This window comes from Hevea brasiliensis, chromosome 5 (assembly GCF_030052815.1).
Source record: "Hevea brasiliensis isolate MT/VB/25A 57/8 chromosome 5, ASM3005281v1, whole genome shotgun sequence".
NCBI classification, from domain to species: domain Eukaryota; kingdom Viridiplantae; phylum Streptophyta; class Magnoliopsida; order Malpighiales; family Euphorbiaceae; genus Hevea; species Hevea brasiliensis.
This window is the reverse complement of record NC_079497.1, coordinates 97,871,870-97,894,906: the sequence shown is the minus strand read 5'-3', so window position 1 is coordinate 97,894,906 and position 23,037 is coordinate 97,871,870. Positions and strand designations below refer to the sequence as shown.

The 23,037-nt window shown below is 39.5% G+C and overlaps 1 non-coding gene across 1 annotated transcript; it reads right to left on the bottom strand.

Annotated features, from left to right (window-relative positions):
- Positions 1-22,664: 22,664 nt before the first annotated feature.
- On the bottom strand, positions 22,665-22,771 carry LOC131180545 (small nucleolar RNA R71). Its single transcript, XR_009149312.1, has one exon. It is a non-coding gene; the product is annotated as a small nucleolar RNA R71 (small nucleolar RNA).
- Positions 22,772-23,037: the final 266 nt, after the last annotated feature.

Here is a 23,037-nt window from a genome sequence, read left to right as displayed (position 1 = left end):
GTCTCCCCTGATGAGATCCTGACCCATCATAAAGAGCACCCGTTCCCTATAAATACCTGCATGCACTACTGTAGAAGGGATGGACAAAAAAAAGAAGGTGATGATTATAATGGAAAGGCTCTGAAATTTGATTCATTCTTGCTACTTTGCCATTCTAAGCTTTCATAGAATCAAGAAACTTCAGAAACTAGTTTTCTTAAGTATCTCCATTGAAGGAGTTTTGGACCCTGAAATTCTTCATTTTCAGTGTCGGTTCATTATTCTGCGAGACCATTTTTTTGTTCAGTTTCATCTTCATTGCCCTAACATCAGCATATTATTCTCCAAGCTCGACTTCATTCTGACCCAGTTACTGTCACTTTGGCTCAACTGCATTCTGACCTGGTCCTCGTTACTTCAAAATAAGCATTAGTCCTTCGACAATCAGCTTTCAACTCTACAATATTAATGGTTCTAGAGTTAATTCAATAGCCTCAACCTACCACAGGTAAGTGTCTATACTGTCATTTTACCGAATGCTCATATTTTATTTTATTTGTTCTTGTTCTTGAACATTTTATTACGTTCAGTCGCACTAAAATCCCAATGTAGATTATCCAGGCCAATAGTTATTTTCGAAGTCTATTTCTTCTATTCATTTGTAAGCTTTATTTATTTCTTCTTAGTTTTCATTTCCTTTGAAAATAGATGTTCTGGTTGTGGGAAAATTATAGGTAACTTAAAAAATATTGGTAGAAGTGTCTTAACGTGAAAGTTTTCAAAAAAAATAACAAAAGGCTGAATAGTAGATTAGAGGAATAAGTTATGAGGTCAGGCTATGAAACAAGCCTAAAAGATAACATAATATAGCGGGAATCGAGATGAGATTGGGTCCTGGACTAGTAACCAAAAGAGATCGGATATTGCCGACCAAAGAGTTCTGATAAGGCAATCACATAAGAGATCGATGAGAAGTTCAGTCTTGTATTCACCCTCTAGTTATAAGGCTCTGTGGGTTAGGAGAAGCTCTGCACCTGTTTCTTGCGCGCCCGCTCGGCCAGAATCTTTAGTTCAAAGTCCTTACGATATGCGATCCTAACGAATATTTTAAGAGATCGGGGGAGAGTTCTCACCTAATTCTCATTCCAAATTTAAATGTGTGGAGATCGGAGGAGAGTTCTTATCTGAGATCTTTTACTTAAAACTTCAAACTGAATACTTTAAGAGATCAGGGGAGAGTTCTTACCCGATTCTCAGTAAAAAATTTTAATAGGTGGAGATCGGAGGAGAGTTCTTATCCGAAATCTCTTACTTAAACTTTAAATCAAATACTCTAAGAGATCGAGGGAGAGTTCTTACCTGATTCTCAACCAAAATTTTTAACAAAATTTGTGGAGATCGGAGGAGAGTTTTTATCCAAGATCCTTCGCTTAAATTTTTAACGAACATACTTTAAGAGATCGGGGGAGAGTTCTTACCCAATTCTCAGCCAAATTTTAATGAAATATGTAGAGATCAGGAGAGAGTTCTTACCTGATTCTCAACCAAAATTTTAATAAAATATGTGGAGATCGGAGGAGAGTTCTTATTCGAAATCCTTCACTTAAAAACTCTAAACGAAATACATTAAGAGATCGAGAGAAATTCCTTACCTGAATTCTCTTAACTAAAGCCCGAATTAAGATATCATAATATACAAAGTAACCCCCAAACAAAGATCCGCTACCTAACGCCTACTCACTAAGGGTTATCTCATACACTCATGTTCTTGGGCAGCCCTAAATAGTGAAATATCAAACATTCCTTTTATCCATACAAAGGATTAACATTGTCATCCCAACCCCCTAATTATCAATTTTAATTTATAAAGAGTATAATATTAAATATGTTTACCCTCATTAAGGGATGAGGTGGGGTGCCTAACACCTTCCCCACCCGTATACAGACCCCGAACTTAGAATCTCTATTTTCGAAGTGGTTTCCTTTTTAAATTTTTTATTACAAATGGTTTTCTTTAATTTCCCTCAAAATTAAAGTGGCGACTCCTCACTTTTCCCACTTCGGTGAGTGTTCGTCTAGGCGATCACAAAACCCTTGCGACAGCTTGGCAACTCCACTGGGGAGACTTTTCACCTTAACCCTAGTTTAGAGGTCCAAAAACAGATCTAATTTTGTGCTCTTATAAATTAAAATCATAATTAGGGGGTTTAACTTACAAAATTCGAAAGTCTTAATGTGTTAATTATTGTTATTCCTAACCGTTTTGCTTATATTGATTGTCTTATTTCCCACAACACTCTTTGTCTTTAAAAAAAAAAAACAAAAAAAAAGGAAGAAGGAAAAATTCCCCTGTACAGGGAAGAGGTAAATGTGTTCCTTCACACACTGAACACTCACACAATGTCCTCACACACTTCATCCCTATACTCGATTTTCTCACCCTCTTAGGAAATATGAGGGAGTCATGTAGCGGTACCCGTGGGTTTTACCCCGTTAGTATCCGTGAAGGCTTCTGCTCATATTGGAACTTGTTCCATCTACTGTGATACCCATGGAATTCTCCCGTTAGTATCATGGTGGTGGAATGGGGCTCTACTGTTTACAGTAGGGACGATTTGGGAACCTATGGCTTTTAGAAAATTAGACCTTGAGCTAAACTATCACATTAGCAGAAAGCCATAGCAAACTACCTCGTAAGATAGAACTATCCAATTAGATAGTACTTACCCGGTACTAGGACTCTCCCTATTTTAGGACAAAAGGGGCATACTTTAACCTTACTCTGTTTGTATTTTTAAAAAAGGGTAATTTTGAATCATACTGTCAGATTGATCTAAACACCTTCCTACTTTGATAGGTGTGTAGATATTACCACATCAGCAGTATAATTCAAAATTATTTAAATTTATTCCGCTAACAATTTTCTCCACAGGAGTTGTGAATTGGAGTCTGAAAAGGGTAAAACAGAAACTTTAACATGGCATCCTCGAGTCAGTCGATGGAAGAAGTTCCTAGACAAGAACAGAATGCTAGACCATGGTCCAAATCGCTTCATAGTTCAAAGTCCCCACAGAGTGATGCCATCGGGGCAGACACTGGCCTGTCACCTCCATTAGATTTGAGCAGGGTCGAAGTCAAAATGACCGGTCTTGCGGAGCTATCTAGCATTTGGAAATCACTCCCCGATCATGTCAAGGCAAAGTTTGAGGAAAAATATGGAAGGATTGCAACCTTGATACTAGTCAGAGTCCAAGTTCTGGTGATAAAAGCCATGCTGTCAATCTGGAATCCCAACTACGGAGTGTTCTCCTTCAATGACATTGATACGACTCCCACTATGGAAGAATATCAGGCGCTACTAGAAATCCCTTATGTGGCGCAGAATCGGATCTACCTACACCTCGAGCATAGCCAGACTTGGAAACGGTTCGCACATATATTAGGGGTCTCCGCGGAGGAAGCAAAAGCGAGAGAAATTGTCAAAGGGAACACACGTGGGTGGTATTGGACTTATGTCAAAAAACATTTGGATCTGCACATTCAAAACAGACAATGGGAACAGGCTTCGATGACACTAGCTCTGGGGATTTACGGCCTAATTATATTTCTCGGGCCTTTGGGAATTATAACTTGTAGTGTCACAGAGGTGTTCTGGGCAGTAGAAAAGCAAAAGTTCAACCTAATATCGGTAATCCTTGCAGAGACCCTATTGACTCTTACTTATTGTCAACGACAAGGCAGGGGATCTATTAAGTGCTGTTCTCAATTGCTACACCTTTGGATCCTCAGTTACATGTGTCCTCTGGAGACTAAGGGGTTAACTTGGTATCCTGACCAGCCGCTTATTGAGAAAATGGCTAGATTAGCGATCAGTCCAAAGAACGAGCTATAGTGGCAAGAGTAGATTCTAAGCTTCAACAGTCACAACTACTACTGGAGGAAATTGTGGATGTTGGGTCAACCTATTTTGTTCAGTACGGGGAGTAATCATTTGATATCTTTAATCGGAGTGATCAGATACACGAGTTATGTCCCAGCGTTGGTAATGAGGCAGTTTGGTTCAACCCAATCCACGGTTAGTGTTGAAGAACACCATTAAGTTCATTTCTACCACGAGCTCAGTAGTGAGGAAGAATTGAAAGTATTCCAAAAATCATGGGAGAGCGTCACTATGATTGAAAGATCGCCTAAAGGGCCGAGCACCACGGAAGACTACTTTAGATGGAGGGCTAGCAGAGATCAGGGATGTCCAATTGCCAAGCCAACAGAACCTAAAGGTAGCTCCCCTCATCAGAAAATTCTTTCAGAAGAAGATAATGCTCAGTTGGTCAGCTCTCTACAGAGATCGGATGCCGAGAACCAGCAGTTTCTAGAATGGATAAGGTAGTTGGAGGACCGATAGCAAATCCTCAAAAGGGAGGTAAAAAGGCTCAGGGAAGAAGTGATGACAGAAAAAGCGAAATTTGAGGAACAAGAAACACGGTGGGAAAAGGAAAAGACCTTTCTCCGAGGTGCAATAAGAGAGGTAGGAGTTCAAAATAGTGAGTTGCAAGAAAAAATGAAATACCAGGAGATACTTATGGAAGAATATAAACAAGAGGGAAAAAAGAAGAAGCTCGAACTAAAGGAGAAAGCATAGCTTATCAATGACATTTTAAAGGAGTGTGTTAAAGAAAGAAAAGAAAAAGAAAGACAAGCTACCCTCCATCAAGAGCTGAGAGAAAATGTTGACCAGCTAGAAAGAATGATTGCGCAAGGAAAACAAGAGCTCCTTCTAGAATCTAAATACGCCTTGAAAATATTCAACCCCGACCGACAAGAAGAAAGACTCTACGAGTACCTCAAAATATGCCATTACATTCCAAAAAGTTTCCCTGAGCCTAGGCAATTGTAAAAGATATACTATGTATGAGCTATTTGATTAATGAATCACTTTGGGCTGTTATTTAGCAAAATTGTGAATGAATAGTATGACTTCCGTAGGAACTATCCTTGCTAGGGTCATATGAAAAGACGAATGTGCCATATGGACAAGTATCATAGACACGCATTCGATCCAGTCATTCACCATTAGACTATCGGGCGATGCCATGATAAAATTGATGCAATTATCCTTCTACAGATTCCATTCTTGGCTTTCATACGCCACCATATCCTTTGTCCAAGTTAGGACCTTTAATTTTTAACAAAATTTGAAATTCATTTAATGATTTCTCCCACAAGAAATCAATATTGCTCCAAGCAAAGCAAGCCTGACCAAGCAAGCAGTTCAACCAAGACGAGTGTACTTAACAAGGTCTCGAACAAAGAAGATAATGGAAGACCAAGAACAAGTCTAGAACCTACAGGGACAAGTCTTCGAATTGAGAGATCAAGTCTCAGAGCTTATGAAACTGATGAAGGAGATATCCCAAAATAAACCTGCATCAGAACCTAATTTGCCACTACCTCCCCCACTACCTACAATGGTTGATTCACACCAAACTTCAACCTCTTTCACTTTTCAACCACCCATTCCGAATCTGAAAATCACTATCAATCCGACTCTCCCAAATAATGACTTACCTTTTCCCTATTACCCGACTGTCTCAAATGCCGAGTTACACCATTCTATCCCAATCCCTCCAGTCCACCCTGCCCCTTATTTCCCAACTGGGGGAATAGCTCATACAGTAGGAGGGGAAAGTAAAAAAAGAGAGAATGAGAAGTTATCCGCTCTAGAAGAGAGATTAAGAGTGATAGAGGGACTGAATATGTACGGTTCAGTAGATGTATCGTCGCTAAGGTTGGTACCATATGTGGTAGTGCCACCAAAGTTCAAAGTTCCGGACTTCGACAAGTATACTGGAAATTCAAATCCCCGCATCCATTTGGCAACTTACATCGCCAAGATGACAGCCCTTACAGAAGATGACAGACTTCTAGTCCACTTCTTCCACAAGAGTCTCTTCGGGGCAGCCCTGAGATGGTGCATTCAACTGGTAGGAGCAAACTGCGCTCCTGGAAAGATTTGGCTGACGCTTTCATGAAACAGTATAAATTTAACTGTGATGTTGCCCCTATAAGGAGGGACCTCAAAAATCTGGTGCAGAGAGAGAGAGGGAAAGCTTTAAAGAGTATGCCCAAAGATAGAGAGAGAAAGCAGCGGACGTATACCCTTCGGTTACTGACAATGAACTTTGCTCTCTGTTCATTGAGACGTTTAAAACCCTATATTTCAATCTGATGATTGGAAATACCTCCAATAGCTTCTCAGACATCATCTAAGCTGGTGAAAGAATTGAGGCTAACTTAAGGTTAGGATGGTTTCAGGAGTTGACTGAGAATCCTACAAAGAAAACCGCCAGTTTTGAAAAGAAGAAAGAAGGTGATGTGCACTCCATCACTCCACAAACCCAACCCCCATTTTCTCAGAATAACTTTCGGCCATACCCTCTTACTCAAGGCCAGACAATAGCTAACATTCCATCCCCTTTTCCAAATTATCCTCACCCTAGCCCATAATATCCACCGTAAGCAGCTTACCAACCCAGACCGCTTGCTCAACCTTTTCAACCAAGACCACCTCCTCCTCAAAATAATCCTAGACTACAGAGAAACCCTGATCCACCTCTCCTCCTTCCACTTTGTGAAATATACCAATATCTCCTTAGTATAAATCAGATAGTGCCTATTCCCCTAGACTCGATTCAGCCACCATATCCCAGGTGGTATGACGCCAATGACCGATGTGAATATCATGGAAGGGCACTGGGGCACTCGATTGATAACTACAGAGCTCTTCGGGGAAGAGTACAGGCCCTGATCAGAAACGATTGGCTAAAAATTGAAGGAAATTGTTCTCTCCCCAATGTCACTTCAAACCCATTGTCCAATCATGGTACGGGAAATGGCGTGAATATGATAGACTCTGAAGAAGAAAGGTCAACCTTGGAGGTAGATCAACTAATTCATCACTTTGAGGAAATTTTTGCAATGGCAGTGAGGGAAGGTTACCTCTACCCTCTAACACCAGGATCTGAAGATGATGCAGGATGCCCCTATCACGGAGGAGCGGCTAACCACGAGCTACGAAACTGTGAGGAGTTCAAACAAGAAGTCCGAAGGATGCTGTCACTCAAAACTTTGAGATATCAGCGGAGACTGAGGTTGGAGGGCGAAGTGAACACAACCAAGTCTGGCCAGAATGCCTCCACTTCCCATCTCAGATTAACCTTTTCTGCTCCCAGTGCACCAACACCACCACCACCAATAACAGTCATCCGAACCCTGCCTCAACTCCTAGTCACCAATACCCATGCAATACCTTGGAATTACAATCTCCAAGTATTTACTCAAGGTGCATCCAGTAGCACTCCAACTCCTACCCTCCACCATGCCCAAGTTCAATCGATCACTCCTCCCAAACCATGCTTTGCTCCCCATGAGCACTTTAAAATGACTTATGCCGGATCCTCCAACGATGCTAATCCCCAATCAAACCCAAAAACAACTAGTAAATTCTCCCCACCAGAGCAAGAGGTAGAATTTATAACACGAAGTGGGAGATGTTACGGGAATGAAGAGAGGGAAAAGAAGAAGGGGAAAGTAAAAATGGGAGAGCTACTAGAGAACACGGAGGAGGGAGCTGAGAAAATTGAGAAAGGAGAACCTACCGAACCAAGGGGAGAAGAGGAACTGTTGCTTCAAATAATGAAGCAGAGTGAATATGATGTTATCAAGCAACTAAAGAAGACGCCTGCCCAGATTTCATTGCTGTCACTAATTCTGAGCTCAGAAGTGTATCACCAAGCCCTGCAAAAAATTCTGGATCAGGCCTTTGTGAACCTCGATATCACACCAGGGCAATTCGAGAAAATAGTTGGGCAAATACAGGCATCTAGTTTCGTCACTTTCTCGGAAGAGGAGATAGACCCGGCTGGCTTGAAGCACACCATAGCTTTGCATGTGACAATCAAATGTAAAGGGTGCATAATCGCCAAAGTCTTGATTGACAATGGATCTGCTCTTAATGTCTTACCCAATGCCACCCTGGCAAGACTACCTGTTGATCGATCAAACATACGCCAAAGTGCTATGGTGGTAAGAGCCTTTGACGGCACAAGAAGGGAGGTACTTGGAGACATTGATTTGCCACTCCAAATCGGGGCATGCACTTTCAATGTCACATTCCAAGTGATGGACATTGAACCTGCATACACCATGCTACTAGGGAGACCTTGGATCCATTCAGTAAATGCCGTACCTTTGACCCTGCACCAGAGAATTAAATACATCATGGGCGGCAGGATCATCACAGTAAGAGGGGAAGAAGCCATGCTGGTCACTAAGCCACAATCAGTTCCTTATGTGGAAACAAATGAAAAGTCCTTGGAAAGTTCTTTCCAGGCACTAGAGTTATAGGAAACTACCTTGAGGGAAGAAGGAGCTACGGCTATGGTGGCAAAGGTGATGCTTAAGAGCGGATACGAAAAGGGCAAGGGATTGGGCACCACATTGCAGGGAATTATTGAACCTATACCGGCTATTTAGAAGATCGACCTCTTCGGCCTCGGATATGAGGAAGATGCTCTCATGGATGGGTGATTCTAGATGAGGAACATGCTCTGGGATCAAAGGTTTGATCGAAAAGTCAGGAAAGTGATAGTTGTCCCGAAAATCACTGATGTCTTCACCAAGTCGACCATTGAGAATCTGGAAGAAGGTGAAGGATTTCTCGAAGAGCCGTCTATTGATGTCATACAACTGGACTCCCCATATGAAGCCCTAATCTCGCCAATTGCTGAGGGGCAAGAGCTGGATAATTGGGTAGCAAAAGACATTCCTGTGCTCAATCTCGAGTAAAATACATTTTGTTATCTACACTTGATCATGTTGTCCATGGTGACAAGTGTAATGTTATAAATGGACCCTTTTTTATGATAAACGAATTAATGAATTAATAGCGCATTTTGCATCCAAATCTATTCTCATAATATACTCCACTTTCATTTCTTTAGGACCATTCATCAATTCATGCCTAATAAATCAACTGACTCAGAAATTACTCATGTTAATTTCGAAATTCCTGTAACTGCCAATACTTCAAGTGATTCTGAAGAAGAACTTACAGAAGAAAGGGGTGAAAGAGATGAACCTTCCCTAGTGCCTTATGGGGATGAAACACACACGTCAAATCTAGGTACTAAAGAAATAAGGAGGGAACTTAAGGTTGTGGAAAGCAGAGAGTTAGAGAGTATGGTCAGCTTGCTCAAGGAATTCATCGATGTATTGTCATGGAGCTATGACGATATGCCCGGATTAGACCCTCAGATAGTGACACACAATATTCCCCTAGTTCCCGGGACAATTTTAGTAAAGCAGAAGTTAAGAAGAATGAATCCCGACATCCTGCTCAAGGTTAGGGATAAAATCAAAAAGCAGTATGATGCTAGATTTTTGGAAGTAATCAAGTACCCTCAGTGGATAGCTAATGTTGTACCAGTAATGAAGAAGGATGGGAGAGTCAGGGTATTTGTTGATTACAGGGATCTCAATAAAGCAAGCTTGAAGGATAATTTCCCTCTCCCACATATAGACATGCTAGTCGATAATGCTTCAGGATTGGGTAAATGTTCGTGCATTGACGGAGCATCCGGGTACAACCAAATCTTTATGGATGAAGAAGACAAAGAGAAGATTGCTTTTATCACTCAGTGGGGGAGGTATTCTGTTATCGGGTCATGCCATTTGGGTTAAAGAATGCCGGAGCAACCTACCAACGCTCTATGGTCACATTATTCCACGACAAGATGCACAAAGAAGTAGAGGTGTATGTGGATGATATGATGATCAAGTCTAGAGAGGGAGAAAGTCATGTGTAAATGTTGAGAAAAGTATTTGAAAGGCTCAGGAAGTATCAACTGAAATTGAACCCAGCTAAGTGTGTGTTTGGGGCTAGATCTAGAAAGCTATTGGGATTCATAGTGAGTGAGAAGGGAATAGAAGTGGACCCAGACAAAGTTCGAGCCATTCAGGAAATGCCATCCCCAGAGACAGAAAGGGAGGTGCACAGTTTCCTGGGAAAACTGAACTATATCTCGAGATTCATTTCCAACCTCACTGCTAAAGCTGAACCCATCTTTAAGCTACTCAGAAAGAACAACACCACTCAATGGGATCCAGTTTTTCAAGAAGCTTTCAAGAAAATTAAGCAGTATCTGTCAAACCCGCCAATATTGGTCCCTCCAGTGGCAGGAAGGCCGTTAATTCTATATATGGCAGTTCAACAGAGCTTGATGGGGTGTTTTCTGAGCCAGCACGATGAAACAGGTCGAAAGGAGAGGGCCATTTATTATTTGAGCAAGAAGTTCAATGATTACGAGTCAAGGTACTCATTCCTAGAGAAAACGTGCTGCGTGTTGGCCTGGATGGCAAATTGGCTCGAACACTATGTGTTGAATCATAAGACCTGGCTCATCTCCCTAATGGATCCCATCAAGTATGTATTTGAAAGCCCATTCGTACCAGGGAGGATAGCAAAATGGCAAGTCATGCTCTCTCAATATTTCATTGTCTATATGACTAGAAAGGCGGTAAAAGGGAGTGTAATTGCTGATCTCCTAGCAAAAAACCCTAACTAAGATTATGAAGCCCTGGATTTCGAATTCCCTGATGAGAATGTTAATGAGGTCTGCAGCAAGTGTAAGGAACCGACCGATGTATGGGAAATGTATTTTGACGAAGCAGTCAATTTGTTTGGTAATGGGATCGGAGCTGTGTTAGTATCCCCTAACAGAAAACACTTTCCGATAGCTGTCAAGTTAAGATTTGATTGCACTAATAACGTCACGGAATACGAAGCATGTGTGATGGGTTTACAGGCCACCATCGACATGAAGGTCAGAAAGTTAGAGGTGTATGGAGATTCGGCCTTCATTATTTATCAAGTCAAGGGAGAATGGCAAACCAAAGACTCGAAGCTGATCCCATATCAGAAGTACCTATTGGAATTGATTAAGAAATTTGAAGAGATTTCTTTCACTCACCTCAACAGGGAAAAGAATCAATTCGCAGATGCCTTAGCCACTCTGGCTATCATGGCTCACATGGAAGAGGGGCAGACAACTCAGGTATTATAGATCCAAGTAAGGGGTGAGCCAGCTTATTATTTCATGGTCGAGGAAGAAATCGACTGCAAACCCTAGTATTATGATATCCAGGTCTACATCAAAACCAGGGAATACCCTCCGGGGGCAAGCAGAAACGAAATGAGAATGATCAGAAGATTAGCTTTGGGATACTTCCCCAGTGGTAAAATTTTATACAAAAAGAGTTCCAATAGTGAATTGCTAAGGTGTGTAGATGCAAAAGAAGCAAGGAGAATCCTTTTTGAGACTCATGAGGGGAATTGCTCAACCCACCCCAATGGGCATATGATGGCCAAGCAAATCATGAGACGGGGATACTTCTGGACTACTATGGAGAAAGACTGCATTGAGTACTTTCGAAAGTGTCACAAATGTCAAATCTACGCAGATCCGATAAATGTCCTACCTCATCAATTGTTCAATCTTGTCTCACCTTGGCCTTTCGCAATGTGGGGGATCCATGTGATCGGTCCCATTAATCCCAAGGCATCCAATGGGCATAGGTTCATCTTGGTAGCTATTGATTACTTTTCCAAATAGGTTGAAGCGAAGTCATATGCCCACATCACGTAGAATACGTTCCTCAAATTTCTCCGAAATAATGTCATCTGCCAACACGGCCTCCCCAGCAAAATCGTCACTGACAATGCTAAAAATTTGAATGGTCCAAAGATTCGAAATTTATGTGACCAGTACAAAATTCGACATCTCAATTCTTCACCATATCGTCCCCAGATGAAAGGAGTGGTAGAGGCCGTTAACAAAAACCTTAAGAGAATAATCCAGAAAATGACCGTCACTTATAGAGATTGGCATGATATGCTTCCCTACGCTCTTCATGCGTATCGGGCCTCCATAAGAACATCGACTGGGGCAACTCCATACTCATTGGTTTACGGAATGGAGGCTGTTCTACCTATCGAGGTAGAAATTCCCTCCCTGAGAATTCTGAAAGAATCAGGAATCGATGAGTCAGAATGGATCCAATCAAGGTTGGACCAATTGAATTTGCTAGAGGAAAAAAGGCTAGCAGCAGCGTGTCATGGGCAATTATACGAAAGGAGAATGGCTAGAGCATTTAACAAAGGTGTTCGCCCACGCGAATTCCAACCGGGAGATTTGGTATTGAAAAAGATTCTTCCAAATCAAAATGATACCCGAGGCAAATGGTCGCCAACTTATGAGGGACCCTATGTAGTTAAAAAGGCATTTTCTGGTGGTGCACTGATCTTGACCCGCATGGACGGCGAAGAATTTCCAAGACCTGTGAATGCAGATGCTGTCAAAAGGTATTATGCCTAAAAAAAAAAAGAGTAGGAGTGAAAACCCGAAAGGGTGCTTCTAGCAAATGTGCGAAAGAGGGCGAAAACCCGCAAGGGCGCTTTATGCAAAACAAGTAAAGGATGAAAACCAGAAAAGGCATCCTAAAAAAACGAGCCTAAAATAAATAAATAAATAAAATAAAAATAAAAATAAAAATAAAATAAATAAAATAAAAAATCTAGGAGCGAAAACCTGAAAGGGCGCCCTTAGAACCAGAAAATAGAGAAATAAGGAAAGGAATACGGGACCAGGAAAGGAAATAAGTCACCACGGCACGAAAGTTCGTCAAAAGATTACTTGAAAAAATGGCAGTTAAGGGAGTTCAAAGTTAACTACAAGGAATTTGTGAGATCCATTCTTGTACCCTTTTTCTTTGAAACTGTACCTTTTTTCTCAAGCTATAATAAAGTCATTCTTTCACTCTAATTTATCTTTCTTATATACCTACGCTCTAATGTTATCTTTCTTCTACACCTTTATTTATGCGCTATTAATCTGTTAAAACTGTCATAAGATTATGATTTGAATATCGATAACCTCATGTACTTTTCTATGAGATTTGCAAGAAATGATCGATAGCCTAAAAAAAAAAAACTAGGGGTGAAAACCTGAAAGGACGCTCCTAGTAAGATATGCAGATGAGAAAGTGGGAATCCGTAAGGACACTTTTCGCAAAATAAGAAAAGAGTTTAGAACAGAAAGAGCACCCTGGAAGTGAGTAAGAGAAGGAAAGGTGTAAGTCAAGTCTTGGGACTCGTCCTCCATTAATCATTTATCTTCGAAATCTTGTTAAGTACACTTCGATGCGGAAGAACTTCTTGTGACAGGTGGGCCTTGCTTTGTCAGCATTATTTTTCTAGCATTTTAATTTCCTGCTATCAACCTCTGGTTCCTTGATCCAAGTTGATTTTAAGTTTTAGCATTTTAATTTTCCTGTCATCAACCTCTAGTTCCCTGATCCAAGTTGATTTTAATTTCTAGCATTTTATTTTCCTGCTATCAATCTCTGGTTCCTTGATCCAAGTTGATTTTAATTTCAGCATTTTAATTTCTTGCTATCAACCTCTGGTTCCTTGATCCAAGTTGATTTTTGATTTTCAACTTTTTAATTTCCTGTCATCAACCTCTGGTTCCTTGATCTAAGTTGATTTTAATTTTTAGCATTTTAATTTCTTGTCATCAACCTCTGGTTCCTTAATCCATGTTGATTTTAATTTCTAGCACTTTAATTTCCTATCATCAACCTTTGGTTCTTTGATCCAAGTTGATTTTTAATTTCAGCATTTTAATTTCCTGCTATCAACCTCTGGTTCCTTGATCCAAGTTGATTTTTAATTTCTAGCTTTTTAATTTCCTATCATCAACCTCTGTTTCCTTGTTCTAAGTTGATTTTAATTTTCAACATTTTAATTTCTTGACATCAACCTTTGGTTCCTTGATCTAAGTTAATTTTAATTTTTCAGTATTTTAATTTCTTGTTATCAACCTCTGGTTCCTTGATCTAAGTTGATTTTAATTTTCAGCATTTTAATTTCTTATTATCAACCTCTGGTTCCTTAATCTAAGTTTATTTTAATTTTCAGAATTTTAATTTCTTGTTATTAACCTTTGTTTCCTTGATCCAAGTTGATTTTTAATTTTCAGCTTTTTAATTTCCTGCCCTCAACCTTTGGTTCCTAGATCGAAGATTGATTTTGATTCTCGGCATTCTAATTCTCCATACTCCGACTGCCCAAAATATGAATCTGAATCTTTACATATTTCCTATACGGGAAAATATTAATTCCCTTCAATAGAAATTATGCAAAGAGGGGCAGCTGTCGATACCATATTTTGCCTGATCACCGAAGTCAAGGGACTTTAAAATTGACTCCAAGCCGACGTCCTTCGATCACAAATGACTTTTCCGAACACATCGATTGCTCGATCATGAAACAAATCGATCCCACACTTAGTTAATTGTTTTCCAATCTCTTATCAGAGGGGTTCGAATCAATGATGGGTCTCCGGACCATCCAGTCTCGTCTCCGATCTCTCTTTACAAATATTGTGGAAAGTCATTTAGCTAATGCTAGAATCGGGTTCCTCACTTATACGTCCTAGATATTTCTTAAAATAAAGTTAAAGGTTTCTGTCCGGTCTACTAACGATCCCGATCTTAAGAATTCAAATTAAGTCTTTCCAATGTTCTAAAGATTTACCCAGTGTTTGGTCATGGCTAAGTCCGGTGTCAGGCTTACAATGTTTTTCGATCTCTTATACTTAGGTTAATGGTGGCTTTCAGGTTTGATGTCCAATACGTTCAAACAATTAAGTACTCATACGATTTGCACGCTTTCCGATCTCATCAAGAATTTGAACAGAAAAAGGACTTCAATTCATTTCAAAATAAAATTTACAAGTCATTCGGCTGGAGGGTCTCCTCCAGCCTGTTCCCTAGGTACATCATCATTTCTCTCATTCTTTCTCTCTCTCTCTCTGACTCCTCGTCGCTCTTATCTTTGGCCTCTGGGGTGAGCTCATTCATCCAGGAGAAGTCTTTTTCAGGATATCGCTTCCTCAGCTCGGCCAAAAGGTCATTATGGGCATTCACATAAGCCCTGGCCTCCTTTGTGGTGCTCTCCTCTTCCTTAGCTTGGAGTTCCTTAGCCTTGGCTCAGAGCTCTTCCTCCTTTACCCGAAGGTCTTCAGCATAATGAGCGAGATCGGCAGACCGACTAGCTCGGAAGTCTTCAAGTTCTCGTTCCATCTCCGCTATCCTCTCCTCATAATGCCTCATCCGATCTTCCATTCTGGCAATGTAGTCGTTAGCAGAGGAGAGCTGAGCTTGTGCAGCTGAGGTGTCTTGGACTGCCTTAAGGATCTCCTTCTTTAAGGCGTGGGCTTTCTCTCTAAGTACATGCTGATTTACAATGGCCTCTAAGCCTAAGCTCATTGTCTGAGCTAAGATATCATCCATGCTCTCCTCTGCAAACCGGTTCTGATCTTCTTGGAAGCAGATGGAAGCTCCCATGACTTTGGCCAGGCTGGAATTCCCCCTTATAGAGCGATTCCTTTCCAGCGATTGGATCAGAAGTTGAGCACCCTGGGAAAGTGTCCTAACCATAGGACCCGAAGATTCCCCTTCCACATTGGAAGAGATCGGAGGAGGTGGGGAGGTAAAAGCTTGATTTGCTGAGGAGCAGGAGCGATGACCTCTACCTCAGGGATCGGTTGCTCCTGAGATTGGGGAAGAAAGCTCGGCACCTCTACTAATTCACGACGAAGGGTCTGAGCATCAGCAATGGTGGCCCCCTTTATTGCCCTCACTTCTCTGGAGACCTCTCTCTTTCGATTGTGGCTCTCCTTGGAAGCATCGCCGCCCGCCATACCTGCACAAAGAAGAAGTCAGTGAGTTTACTAAGATTCAGAGACCAGAGATATGGGTAGTACCAGGGCCGAGGTCAGAGAGCTGAAGCTCATATTCTTCGTCAGTGATCAGTCGCATCATCCAATACTTCAGTTCGGCCATCACCACGTTTAAGTAAGAGAATTTGTGGGTGGACGCTTAAGACTTTAACTTTTTCACCACGACATCTTTGTCCTTATTTAAGGTGATCTTCTTCGGGATCGGAGCAACCAGGTGTTGCCAACTCCGTGGGATACCCTTAAAGCCGTTTCGAATCTTGCTCTTCAAAATAAAGAACCGATTCTTCCAATTCTTCAATGAAGAAGGGAGATCAGTAAAGAGGGAGCAGTTAGGCTTAGCCTGAAAGAACCAGAACTCATCATCCTTCCTTCGGGCAAGCCTATGTAGCTCGGCAAAGACTTTAGCCATGGGTTCCAGTCCCTTAGCTCAGCAGAGGCCCCGGAAAGCTATTAGAGTCCACTAGGAGTTCAGATGCACTTGAGCTATGGAGACGTGGTGGAACTTTAGGACGACCTTGTAAAATTCGTCCAAAGGAAAATGGAGCCCGGCCTTCACCTACTCTTCATACACCATGATGAGATCGCTTTCATTGAAGAAGTGATCGGTCCAATGATCGCCATGGCATTTGATCAGTTCAAAGGAGTCAATCCGTAGATTGTACTCCTGACTTATAGATTGAAGATCGGTTTCTCTCAGGACCGAAGGCAACTCATCCACTGGTAGGTTTTCTCTTCTGGAAGATGCACCTCGCCTTGGTCTAGCAGCCAAACCAGTAACCCGAACGAGGGCCGTGCTGGTTCGACCACCTGATCTAATTACATCACCCTCTTCCAAGGTCCACGAAACATGGACGGAAGGGTGGCTCATAGCCCCCTGATCCTCGACGCTCTCATTTTTAAGAAAACAAAAGAAGTTTACCTAAGAAAAGAATCAAAATCCTTACCGAAATGTGATTGGTGCCGGAAATACTTGAAGAAATGAGAGAATACTGAGATTGCTAGCAAAGTTCTGAAAATGACATAAGGGAGCAACCGATTAACCCTCCCCCTATTTATACCCGTCTGAGCATTTAATGCTCACAAAGTCCCAAGCGGCGCATCGGTTAGTGGAATTAGCTCGCTTTCCTGACACATTGCGGGAAGGTTCTAGAAAAACAATAATAAATTTGAATAAATGATATCGGTTAGCTAGGGTTATCGGATTGGGCAAACTTTCAAAGCCACAGATCGGCTAATGACGATTTTGTTAGAGATCAGATCGGATATGCACATCAGAGATCGAAAAAATAACTAATGCAATAATTAGATAATAACCTTCAAATAAAATTTTATTTCATTTCCAAAAAGTCAGATTACATCATTTGGGTGATCTCAAGAGATCGGATTAACATCATTAAGGGAATCTTTAAAGATCAGATTACATCATTTGGGCAATCTCTAAAGATTAGTACTACATCTTACCCAGTAAGGGCCTATGTCAAAGCCTAGTCTTGTGGCTGAATCAAAAGATGTGTTTGATCAGAAAGCCAGACACAAGTATTGGATAGATGTGCAGCTCAGATAGGGTGACTATGACTCTTATGATGGTGAGCGAAGTCATCGTCGATGTCATTGACCAGAACCGAGCTGCAGTCGGGACGCCCGATATGGTGAGGAGCCAAATGAACTTCAAGAGGCGGTCACCGACATTGAGATTGAAATTAGCAGTCCTCTTGCCCAAGATCGGTTCACCGATTATATCAGTAGATCGATTCGAGATCGGCACGATCGTCACTTTCGATCTTGATCGGTAAATTAGTCTAGTTCCCTCACTGTCATTAGATGTTGTCCTCATAGTTCTCCGATCGCCGGGATTGTAAATTTTCAGCCGAAGGACAAAGAAAAAAGTCAAAAAAAGATCAAAAGAAGTCACCATAATCAGAATTGTTACCGAAGAAGCTAGAATTGGAGAAATGGAGAAACTGGAGGAGGAGAAGTGAAGTATGAAGGGGATTTGTCGTTGAAGTGTATATATAGGGCTTGAGCATTTATTGCATGCAGAAACTGAAGCGTACGCATCGGTAACTGAAGAATTAATTGCTTTGACCAAGGCAGGTAAGATAACAAGAAATATCTAGAATGGGAGAGATCGGGGAATGAGAAGGGACCTGATACTAAAGAGATCGGAAAAGGAGAGGGTCATACTAAGGAGAGTGGAAGAAATAGAGATTGGAAAGCATGGAGGGATTAAAATAACTTTCAATCAACTCTCTTCATAATTAGAGCTGAGGTAGTTAAAGCATTGCAGGAGGATCAAATCTTCACCGCACGCCTCAGTTGCAGAAACGCCTACCTAGCTAACAGACGCCAAAACAGTTATGGAAGTTCTATACACCTCGATCTCCATCGTTGATCATACTTGTAAGGACGAACCCAGAGCCCTTGGATCAAAAAGTAGACTACAGGATCTGCGCTTTTCATTCCCAGCCCTCGGATCCATCTTGTAAGGTAAGACCTTGAGTCGTTGGATTAAGAGAAGAAAGGACAGATGTTATAAATGAAATCTCAACCCTCCATTTTAATTCTCTTTAATTCTCAGATGTCAGATTGTGTCCTTTTGAATTTAAACCCTCCGTCTCTCCTGATGAGATCCTGACCCTTCATAAGGAGCACCCGTTCCCTATAAATACCTGCATGCAATACTGTAGAAGGGACGGACAAAAAAAAGGTGGTGGTGATTATAGTGGAAAGGCTCTGAAATTTGATTCAGTCTTGCTACTTTGCCATTCTAAGCTTTTATAGAATCGAGAAACTTCAGAAACCAGTTTTCTTAAATATCTCCATTGATGGAGTTTTGGACCCTGAAATTCTTCATTTTTAGTGTCGATTCATTACTCTGCGAGACCATTTTTTTGTTCGGTTTCGTCTTCATCGCCCTAACGTCAGCATATTATTCTCCAAGCTTGACTTCATTCCGACCCAGTTACCGTCGCTTTGGCTCAACTGCATTCTGACCTGGTCCTCATTACTTCGAAGTAAGCCTTAGTCCTTCGACAATCAGCCTTCAACTCTACAATATTTGTGGTTCCAGAGTTAATTCAATAGCCTCAACCTACCACAGTTAAGTGTCTATACTGTCATTTTACTGAATGCTCATATTTTATTTTATCTGTTCTTGTTCTTGAACATTCTATTACGTTCAGTTGCACTAAAATCTCAACGTAGATTTTCTAGGCTAATATTTATTTTCGGAGTTTATTTCTTCTATTCATTCATAAGCTTTATTTATTTCTTCTTAGTTTTTATTTTCTTCTAAAATAGATGTTTTGGTTGTGGACAAATTATAGGTAACTTAAAAAATATTGGTATAAGTGTCTTAACGTGAAAGTTTTCGAAAAAAATAACAAAAGGCCGAATAGTAAATCAGAGGAATAAGTTATGAGGTCAGGCTATGAAACAAGCCCAGAAGATAACATAATATAGCGAAAATCGAGATGAGATCGGGTCCCGGACTAGTAACTAAAAGAGATCAGATATTGCCAACCAAAGAGTTCTGATAAGGCGATCACATAGGAGATCGATAAGAAGTTCGGTCTTGTATTCACCCTCTAGTTATAAGGCTCTGTGGGTTAGGAGAAGCTCTGCACTGGTTTCTTGCGCCCCCGCTCAGCTAGAATCTTTAGTTCAAAGTCCTTACGATATGTGATCCTAACGAATATTTTAAGAGAGCGAGGGAGAGTTCTTACTTGATTCTCATTCTAAATTTAAATGTGTGGAGATCGGATGAGAGTTCTTATCCGAGATCCTTCACTTAAAACTTCAAACCGAATACTTTAAGAGATGGGGGGAGAGTTCTTACTCGATTCTTACTCAAATTTTAATAAAATATGTAGAGATCGGGGGAGAGTTCTTACCTGATTCTCAATCAAAATTTTAATAAAATATGTGGAGATCGGAGGAGACTTCTTATCCGAAATCATTCGCTTAAAAACTCCAAATGAAATACATTAAGAGATCGGGAGAAAGTCCTTACCCGAATTCTCTTAACTAAAGCCCGAATTAAGATATCATAATATACAAAGTAACCCCCAAACAAAGATCCGCTACCTGACGCCTACTCACTAAGGGTCATCTCATGCACTCATGTTCTTGGGTAGCCCTGAATAGTGAAATATCAAACATTCCTTTTATCCATACAAAGGATTAACATTGTCATCTCAACCCCCTAATTATTAATTTTAATTTATAAAGAGCATAATATTAAATCTGCTTACCCTCATTAAGGGAAGAGGTGGGGTGCCTAACACCTTCCCCACTCGTATACGGACCTCGAACTTAGAATCTCTCTATTCAAAGTGGTTTCCTTTTTAAATTTTTATTACAAATGGTTTTTTTTAATTTCCCTCAAAATTAAAGTGGCGACTTCTCACTTTTCCTACTTCGGTGAGTGTTTGTCCAGGCGACTGTAAAAACCCTTGCGACAATGTACACATAATATCTTGAGTGAATGATAACAAGAAAAGTCTTTTCAAGACATTATTGTGGACCATGATGTGATATATATATATATATATATATATATATATATATATATATATATATCACATCATGGTCCACAATAATATATATATGGTAAATTGCTAGCACCTACTATGGTACTAGTGTTGTGGTACCTACTATGGTAAATTGCTAGTGTTGTGGCATATGGAAGGGAGTATGTGATTAAACAATGTACAACAGCCATAATCCACACTTAATAATTTATTATAGGAAGGTAATCATGAAGTATATTATAGAAAGGATTTGTTTATTTTATGCTTGCCTAATGTTTATGTTATTAAAGTTTATATCACTTAATAATTGTGCCAAGTGGGAGAATGCAAGATTTTGTCCAGTAATTAATATTACATATGAGCCAAAATCAATTCCTTTAATGTGGCCCAATATTAATTGATATTTATTTTAATTAATACAAATCCTAATTGTACAAGGATTACTCTAATTAAAGTAAATCATAATTCTAATTATATAAGGATACTTGATGGACGTATCAGATTAAGTCTTGGATATATATATATATATATATATATATATATATATATATATATATATATATATATAAGCTGGTCCTCTCTCTACCCATAAGGTCACATACATTCTCTTTTATAAAGTCAGAGATAATAGAGTCATCTCAAGAAAATCTTCTATCACTAAATTCTTGTGTGTGAATAAAGAAGAGTCAAGAGGGAGAAATCAGTTTATTAAATCAAAGGGTCTCTCTCAATTATTAGCATGACTCAATTAAACTCTGCATCAGGTACGCTTTTTAGATCTGTGAGAATTTATTTGTTCAAGATCCATTATTGAGGTAATGGTTGAATCTTATGTTTATGATTCACATTATGTTTATGATTATTATGATCTATTCAGATTTATTTTACAATGTAGGTTAAACAAAATTATTATTCATTTTAAAATGAACAGTTTTATCTCAAAAAATTTGCAACAAAGACATAAAATATAGTAAATTTTGACTTAACCTGTATATTAAACAAAATAATTATTTGTTTAAATGAAATCCGTTAACGACAGAAATCCATTAAGTAATTATAATTTCTTAAAATTTGAATTTGAAAAATAGATTTCAAAATTATTGCTAATTGCTTTTAATTAACATAGAATCTACCCTCCTTAAACCTACTTGAATTGATTCTTCAAGCAAATCTATTCATTTCGACTGTATTATAAATTATTATGCTTAGTCTTGTCACAAAAATAATTTGTTGGATGTATCCAATAATTTTCTCTTAAAATTGGATGAACCAAGACAAATCTCAATTAATTTATACATAAACCCCAACTCTGAAATCATTTTTACCCTAAATTAGCCTTTGGTTTTAATTACCCATTATTAATTTAATTTAATTGCATTTAGTTTAAGGGTTTATTTACTTTGTTATTTTCTTATTTTGTATTGTCAATTTCATCGAGTTTTTTTTTTTTTACATTTACACTTTATTTCATTAATCATTAGCCCAAATAATCACTTCATTCATAGTTTGATAATCAAACGTAAATCCTCATGGAAACGATACTTGACTTATCACTTTATTACTTGATACAGCCAATACACTTGTTGAAACCCAACATCAAGTTTTTAGCGTCATTGCCGGGGATTTAATTTTTTTTTGATATTGAACGATTGTTTATTTGGTTAATTTGTGTATTTTTATTTTTATTTTCTTTTACAATTCTACTTCGAGAATTTATTTATTTTGTTTTTTAGGTGCTTTTATTTTATGAGGACAAAAAGTGAAGAAATCAATTTATTCTTTTACCGAAAAATAGAGAAGATAGCTTAAGCCTTAAGACCAAAGCTAAGAGGAGAAAAGCAGAATTTAGAGCTCAACAATAACAATAAAGAGAACAATAGCAAGAGCAACAACAAAAAGCAATGGCCAAAAACAACAACAATGCCAACAACCATTCTGTGAAGGATCATGCTTATCCTAACATTGGGGATTTCCTGCCTAGTATCATAAGACCAAGAGCAGAAGCTAATAACTTTGAATTAAAACCTGCACTTTGTTAGATGGTACAACAATCACAATTTGGGGAAAGTCCAAGTGAAAGTCCACATGTGCATTAGGCACACTTTTTTGAGGTTAGTGATATGTTGAAGATAAATGGAGTTTTTATGATACAATTTAACTCAGATTATTTCCTTTCTCTTTGAAGGACCGAGCTAGAGAGTGGCTACATTATTTGCTATCGGGTTCTATCACAACATGGGATGAACTTTCTCAAGCATTTTTAGCTCAATATTTTCCACCAAGTAAGATAGCTAGGCTAAGAAATGAGCTAACTTCTTTCAAACCTAGAGATGATGAGAGCTTGTATGAAGCATGGGTGAGATATAAGGATTTGCAAAGGAGATGTCCACACCATGGGATTCCTAAGTGAATGCTTATTCAACACTTTTACAATGGTGATTCTCTACTATTAGGAGTATAATTGATGCATTTTCTTGAGGTGATCTTATGGAGAAATCTAAAGATAAAGCTTTTTCTACTTTAAAAAAAAAATTGCTTATACCAACTATCAGTGGAGTTGTGAGAGGAATGAGATCAAGAAACCAGCTTGTATGTTTGAGCTTGATGCCATGAATATGATTAATGCCAAGTTTGATGCTTTAACAAGGAAGATGGACAAGCTAAAA